The sequence below is a fragment of the Triticum urartu genome, chromosome 1, assembly GCF_003073215.2.
Source record: "Triticum urartu cultivar G1812 chromosome 1, Tu2.1, whole genome shotgun sequence".
NCBI lineage: Eukaryota > Viridiplantae > Streptophyta > Magnoliopsida > Poales > Poaceae > Triticum > Triticum urartu.
Genome location: NC_053022.1, coordinates 348,551,376 through 348,559,899, shown reverse-complemented (window position 1 = coordinate 348,559,899; position 8,524 = coordinate 348,551,376).

Below are 8,524 nucleotides of genomic sequence, written 5' to 3'. Positions count from 1 at the left end.
CACTTGGAGGCCCAACAACGTCTACAAGAAGAAGGTTGTGTAGTAGACATCAGTAGACGTGGTTTGGTTTGTGAGATTCATGGAAATTGTGAGAGATTTTATTAATTAAGGGAAACTTAAGGTGGCTACTTTAATACAAAACTGGGTGGATTGGTTGTGGGCACCTGGGGATATTCCAGTGTTGTCCTAGGAGATCCCGGGGGAACCCGTGTGATCATCCTATGGTTCGCCACCCAGGCTCAAAGGGACCATAATGTTATTCAGATGTAGGGGATTGTAGGTGTACCGGTCTATCTATCGGTGAAGGGGGCCTCTTCGGAAAGACTGTGTCTCGATCATCCATTTCTCGAACATCATGTAGTGTGAGAAAATCCAATGGAGGAGATCGAGTCTTGTGTGGAAAAGAGCGCAAACCTCTACAAAGTGTACAAACTAATCATGGTTAGCCGTGTCCCCAGTTATGGACGTCTTGAGTATCTGGTACATGAATTACTATGTTGAACTCATCACTTTACTTAATTAATTTGTTGGGTTATTAATTTTAATTTTGGGATTGAGTTGGGGGTACCTTCTCAATATTTTCAACAAACTTTGTAGTTAAATAAAATATATTCCTTTGTTGTAGGGAAAAACTAGCTTTATGCAAATGATAACCGTAGAGCCTCCACCAGCCATATATGCATGTAGTGATAGCTGTTATTTTGTTCATTGTTCTATAGTGTTATCTTACCAGCATATTCCATGTGCTGACCTACACGGCTGCAACGTATCATGTTGTAGAATTTTCAGACGAAGAGTAAGGTGCGCTAGGTCGTTGTCATGCACTCAGTATTGCCGTGGAGTTGGATGGACTCATTTATCTTTGATGCTTCCGCAGTTATCTTATTTTAGATGGCCTTCGGCCATATTATTGTAACAAGTACTCTTTATGCGACACTCGATGTAATAAGTGTGTGATTGAACTCTGTTATAATTCCTCGAGTACTGTGTGTGTCAGCAATACCGATCCAGGGATGACACTTAAGCACAGAGAGTTGTCCGTCTGAGGTCGGGTCGCTACAAGATGGTATCAGAGCACACGCTGACTGTAGGACGCGACCACTAGGATAAGCCATAGGATACTCTTCTCTACTCATTTATGACTCTTCTCCATTTCTAATCTATAGATGGCGGACCCAAGGAACAAGTTCACTCAACCGGATGACAACACCCCTTTCAGACGACACTTGAAGGAAGTCACTAGGTACCTGAGCATCGGCATACCAAGCTTCACCGAAACCTACACCGCCACTTTACCAAAAGAGGAGCGCCGGATGATTTGAGTTCATGTTCCAGGAAGGACATTCGCACCAGTTACCGAGCCCATCGAGTTTTCTTTTGATGCACCAACCTGGAATTTAGGAAAGAGCATGGCCGCCCACATCGCCATTGGACACATCGGCGAGGTGTACAATAAGGATCTTAAGGACACCATCTACCAGATATGTGGACACCGAGATGAGCAATGGGAGATGATTTGCACCAGGAAGGATAAATCCATTGTAGCTTACATACAGGAGTTAAGTCAGCACATTCATCTCCAGGAGAACCAAATGTGCGCCAATATGATAGACATGAAGAAGGTGATGACCCGGAATAAGGAGCTAGAAGAGGAGCTCAAGTCTACGCGCGATGGGTATGAAGAAGAAATTGTAGTACTACTGGAGAAGAATGAAGACCTGAAGAAGAAGCTAGGAATATTCATGGGGGATCCTGAACCTGGAGAGGACATCCGTTTTGAAGACTACATCATACTAGACGACACAGACTCCGACACCGATAGTGATGATGATTATGAAGACGAAGCTGGAGCAGATATCATGGAGTCTTCCACCAATCAAAATTTCTAGTCGACCACCACATTATCATTAGTATTCTCCTAGGTATATAGCAATAGTCCGAGCATTTTGCAACGGTAGCTTAGATTGATTGTATGATATTGTCTGAATTGAATGGTGTGAAATGAATGTATTTGTCTCATGTGCATATGGGTAGTGATCTCTCTTTAGACCTCACTCTATTCTGTTCTCACCCCTCTAAACCTATCAGATGCCTCCGAGACGTGACCCTAGATTTGTTTTCCCACTTGAGCTCACTCAGTTGATCCAACAACAGAATGCCTTGATGCAGTTGCTAGTCCAGAACCAAGGCAACAACAACAACCCACTGCCACCACCTCCAGTGGACAACTTAGCCTGTTTTCCGAGGTTGAATCCACCGGTGTTCTCTAGTAGCACCGAGCCGATTGTTTCTGATGACTGGCTCCGCAAGATTGGAAGGGAGCTGACCACCGCAGGTTGCACGGATGCTGAGAAGGTGCGTTTCGCCGCACATCAACTGGATGGACCCGCAGCCTCATGGTGGGAGAATTACACAGCCACTTTCCCCATAGCCAATGTCACTTGGGATTAGTTTCAGCAAGCATTCCATACTTCACATGTCTCAGCTGGAGCTATGAGCATGAAGAAGCGTGAGTTTCGCAACTTACGCTAGGGAAATCGTACTGTGGGGCAGTACGTGGATGAGGTCAGCAAGTTAGCACACTATGCCCCAGATGATGTGGCCAAAGATGCCGCAAAGCAGGAGAAGTTTATGGAGGGGCTGAATGATGAGCTGAGTATGCAGTTGTTGGTGGCAACATTCGCCAACTACCAGGAGTTGGTAGATAGGGCTCTCATGATTGAAGGAAAGCAGTAGCACATTGAGAATCGCAAACGGAAGTATGGACAGGGGAAGTACAACTCTGGAGCTCAGCAGAAGCCTCGTTTTACCTCGAACTCGGGAGGACACACCCATCATAACCATGGAGGCCATTCCCACAATGGAGGAAGTTCACATAATCACAGTGGCCCTAAGAATGGGAATGGGAATGGAGGAAACAACAGTCAGAGCCGTTCCAACCCAGCAACCCCCGCCAAGAAGGATCTGAGTCACGTTACCTGTTTCAAGTGCGGGAAGACTGGACACTACGCCAATGAATGCCCTGAGATAAATAATGGCAATGGAAATGGAAGCTCGGGAAGAAGCCCAACCCTTTCACCAGAGGGCAGGTGAACCACGTCAACGTGGAGGAAGTTGAAGAGCAGCCCGATGCAGTCATTGGTAAGTTTTGGATTAAGTCATTTACTACTATTGTCCTTTTTGACACTGGTGCATCGCATTCATACATATAAAGGGGATTTCTGGATAAGTTTAAGTTGCCCACCATAGCCCTTAAGACACCTATGTTAGTAAGCTCACCTAGAGCAGAGTATATGGCTACCAGAGGATGTTTTCAATTGCCATTAACCATAGGTAGGCATGTTTTCCCCTCAGACCTAATAATTTTGGAGTCACAAGGATTGGATGTGATACTAGGCATGGATTGGCTATCGATGTATGGAGGAAATATCGATTGTGCTAGTAAGTCAATTCTCCTCACCACCCCAGAGGGTAAACAGATTAAGTATGTGTCTAGGCATGCGCCAAGGAGGACTCATGTAAATTCACTCTCGGGAGTTGTTCAGGAGGAAGTGCCAGTTGTGAAGGATTATCCTGATGTATTTCCAGAGGAATTACCAGGCATGCCACCAGATCAAGACATAGAATTTTTGATAGAGTTGTTACCAGGCACCGGACCAATATCGAAGAGACCGTATCGGATGCCCGCAAATGATTTGGAGGAAATTAAGAAGTAGATTAAGGAGTTATTGGAGAAAGGTTATATCCGACCAAGTTCATCACTGTGGGGAGCCCCAGTGCTCTTAGTTGAGAAGAAGGATGTATCTTTGAGGTTGGTTGTGGATTATCATGCACTGAATGAGGTGACGATCAAGAACAAGTACCCACTACCGATGATCAATGATTTGTTTGACCAGCTGCAGGGAGCTAAAGTATTCTCCAAGATCAATCTTCGACTAGGATACCACCAACTGAAGATCCGAGAATAGGATATACCTAAGACAACTTTTACCACAAGGTATGGGCTATATGAGTACACGGTCATGTCTTTTGGATTGACTAACGCCCCTGCCTATTTTATGAGTATGATGAATAAGGTGTTCATGGAGTTCTTGGATAAGTTTGTTGTGGTGTTCATTGATGATATATTGGTGTACTCGAAGAATGAAGAAGAACACAACGAACATTTGCGCTTAGTTCTCGAGAAGCTCAGGGAACAACAGCTATACGCCAAGTTCAGCAAATGTGAGTTTTGGTTGAAAGAAGTTGGATTTCTCAGACATGTTATATCTGGAGAAGGTATAGCAGTGGACCCTACTAAGGTTCAGACTGTCACAGAGAGGTTGACACCCACCTCAGTTGGAGAAATACACATTTTTCTTGGACTCGCAGGATATTACCGGAGATTCATTGAATTTTTTTCCAAGATTGTGAAGCCCATGACAGAGTTATTAAAGAAGGACACCAAGTTCAAATGGACCAAAGAATGTGAGGCCAGTTTTCAGGAGTTGAAGAAACGTTTAATTACGGCCCTACTGCTAATTCTTCTGGATATACACAAGGATTTACAGGTGTATTGCAACGCTTCTCGCCAGGGACTTGGATGTGTACTTATGCAAGACGGAAGAGTTGTTTCATATGACTCACGTCAGCTTCGACCTGATGAGTTGAATTATGCCACGCATGATTTGGAATTAGCTGCCATAGTGCATGCGCTCAAGACCTGAAGACATTTTTTATTGGAAACCATTGTGATGTATACACGGATCATAAGAGTTTGAAGTATATCTTCACGCAGAAGGAGTTGAATCTCGGGCAGAGGAGATGGTTGGAGCTCATAAAGGATTATGATATGAAGCTGCATTATCATCCAGGAAAGGCCAATGTTGTAGCAGACGCGTTGAGCCGCAAAAGTTATGTAAATACTCTCGTAACTGGAGGTTTACCACAGGAGTTAGCCGACGATCTCATAGCACTTCGAACGGAGATAGTTCCAAGAGGGTAGCAACATTGGAGGTTCAGTCCACATTGTTGGGAAAGATTCGAGAAGCCCAGAAGACTGATAAGGAGATTGCGAAGATAAAGGAGAAGATAAGTAAAGGAAAAGCCAAGGGTTTTCGTGAGGATGAGCACGAAACTTTATGGTTTGAAAATCGTATTTATGTGCTCATGACTCGCCATACTCGATTCACCCCAGAACACCAAGATGTTTTTGGATTTGAAGGAACGTTTCTGGTGGACAGGTATGAAGAAGGATATTGCCGAGTATGTAGCAGTATGCGACGTTTGTCAGAGAGTGAAGGCAGAGCATCAGAAGCCAGCAGGATTACTACAGCCTATGCCGATACCCGAATGGAAGTGGGATAAGCTTGGCATGGATTTCATCACCGGATTACCCAGGACATGATCAGGTTATGATTCCATCTGGGTAGTAGTTGATTTCTTGACCAAAGTGGCTCATTTTATCCCCATGAAAACCACTTATACGAGCGCGAAGTTGGCCAAGATATATATGACCAGGATCGTATGTCTGCACGGAGTTCCGAGGACCATCGTATCAGATAGAGGAACACATTTTACCTCAAAGTTTTGGAATCAGTTGCACCAGACTTTGGGTACCAGGCTAGAGTTCAGTATAACCTTTCATTCACAGACAGATGGACAGACCGAGAGAGTCAATCAGATTCTGGAGGACATGTTGAGAGCTTGTGCGCTAGATTATGGATCTAGTTGGGATGACAATTTGCCTTACGCAGAGTTCTCATATAACAACAGCTACCAGGCTAGTTTGAAGATGGCCCCTTTCGAAGCTTTGTATGGAAGGAGGTGCAGGACACCATTAATGTGGGATGAAGTTGAAGACCGTCAGTTTTTGGACCAGATTTGATCAAAGAGTCTGAAGAGAAGGTTAAGTTGATTCGTGAAAGACTGAAGGTAGCTCAGTCTAGACAGAAGAGTTATGCTGACACCAAACGCAAGGAGGTAGCCTATGAAATTGGAGATAGAGCATATCACCGTGTGTCATCGCTGCGGGGAGTTAAATGACTTTGAGTTAAAGGAAAGTTAGCCCCAAGATTTTTAGGACCATACTGAGTTTTGGAACGTATGGGAGAAGTGGCCTACAAGTTGGAGTTACCCGAAGGTTTATCAGGAGTTCATGATGTGTTTCACGTTTCCTAGTTGAAGAAGTGCCATGTAGAGATGGCTGATATTCCTTTGAGAGACACAGTGCCCCTGGAAGCAATTCAGATGGAGAGTGACCTAACCTATGAGGAGAAACCCGTCAAGATTCTCGAGTTTGCCAGCCGAGTTACACGTAGCAAGGTCATCAAGTTTTGCAAAGTTCAGTGGAGCAACCATATCGAGGAAGAAGACACCTAGGAGCGAGAAGAAGACCTACGGAAAGACCACCCACACCAATTTGCTAGCCAACTCGAATCTCGAGGGCGAGATTCATCTTACGGGGGGTAGGTTTGTAACATCCCAATTTTCAATTTGGATGTTAATCATTAGGTCATCATATGCATCCATGTTTCTTTGCATTTTGAATTTGGTTTATTTGGCCATTTTGATCCAAGAGACCTTAAGCAACTCAAGGACAATGTGAGAGAGTTGGAGGTTTTCATAAAATTCCATTTTTGAATTTTCAAAAATTGGTAAACTAGATCAAGGTGATTTTTATTTGAAATTATGTTCCCAGTTATTTCAAAAATAAAAGAAACAAGGAGAGAAGATAATATGACTTCTTCAAAACAGAGGAAATAATAGAAATTCCATTTTAGATAAAAATATTTATTTTATTTGAATTTTTATTGGGATTTTATTTGGTCAAATTAGGAAAAAATTACATTTTAGCCCAGAAAAATGTTCATGTTGTCCTAAATATTAGTAGAGGACCGTGAAAGTTGTTTTTGGAATTTTAGGATTTTTATTTATTTTATTTTGAATTTTTTTGCTTTGCCGAAATTATTCAAAAAAAAATCTTCGGACCGACTGGGCCGAAGCCCAGCCGGCCCACGCGCGCCGCCACCTTCCCCGAGCCGTGGCCGAGGCGGACTCACCGGAGTCCGGCGCCGCCACGCGCCCCGCGTCGCTCCTGCCCAAGTCGGCCTCGCTCCCCCTCCTTAAAAGCCGCCACCCCGCCCCCTCACCAAGCCGCCGCCGCCCCACATCCCGCCGCCGCTTTGCGCCTCCGCCGCTGCTCGCTGCTCGCCGCTGCGCGCCGCCGCCTTCCCCGGGCCGTGGCCGAGGCGGACTCGCCGGAGTCCGGCGCCGCCACACGCCTCGCGTCGCCCCCTGCCCCAAGTCGGCCTCGCCCCTCCTTAAAAGCCGCCACCCCATCCCCCTCACCTAGCCGCCATCGCAGCCCCTCATCTCTCCGCTGCCGCAGCGCCGCCGCCACCGTCACTGCTCTCCGCCGCCGCAGCCGCACGCCGCCCACGCCGACGACCGCGGCCCCACTCACCGGAGTTCACCGCTACCGCCGCCGTTCCCGATTCGCTGCCGGTTTTTGCTGAAAACCGCCAATCCGGTTCTTTAGTTTTTTTCGATGTTTCTATTAGATCGGTTTTATTTTTAGGGTTCGTTAAATAGCGAACGTTCACCCAATTCATTTCATTAGCGAACGAATTCGTTTGTTAGTATCCGTTAGCAGACGTTCGTTCATTAGGTTTTTCTTTTTAGTTTTATTTTTCAGCCAAGGACCTATCCGTAATTACTCTTATCGCAGATTAGTCCTTGATCTTCAAACCCTCACTACTTTTTGCTCGTATGTCCAAATCCAGTGAAACCAACGCCAAAATCTTCATCTTATTCTCCTTTGTCCAGATAAACAACTTGAACATGATTTTGGAAATTTAAAATTTGGTTTCATGCAGATTTGAATTCAAACTTATTTTAATCATAGTTTGAGTTTCGTAACTCCGATTTGATTGATTCCTTTTGCAAATCGAAGCTCTTCAGTTGAACTTTCAGTTTGGATCTTTTATCTTGGTTTTACCTTTGCGTCTTATGATTGAGTGCTTATGTATGATATTGTTTGTTCATGATAGAGTTTCCAGAGTGCGAGGCTTGCTACTACGAATCTCTAGGGTTTTCCAATCGTCAGCAAGGCAAGTAACACTTTGATCATACTCCCTTTATTACCCAGTGTTTATGCATTAGTTTCAATCCTGAAACATTGCATGAGTAGGATCTGATTTAACATGTGGGTATTGGGAAGTAGTTGATGAGGTAGGAACCTATTGTCCTTTGTTCAAACCTTGGGAGTTGCTACGTTATGATTATACTACTATGCTATGCTCGTAGACGTGTTTTGGTTTTGACAGAATTCATGACAGTTGTGAGAGATTATTGTTAACTAAGGTTTAACTTAAGGTCGCTACTTTAACACACATCTGAGTCGATTGGTTTGTGGGCACCTGGGGAATCCAGTGTTGTCCAAGGAGAATCCCGGGGTATCCGTGCGATTTTTCCTATGGTTTGCCACCCAGGCTCAAAGGGATCATTATGTTATTCATGCTGGAAACTTCCGTGTGCAGCCACA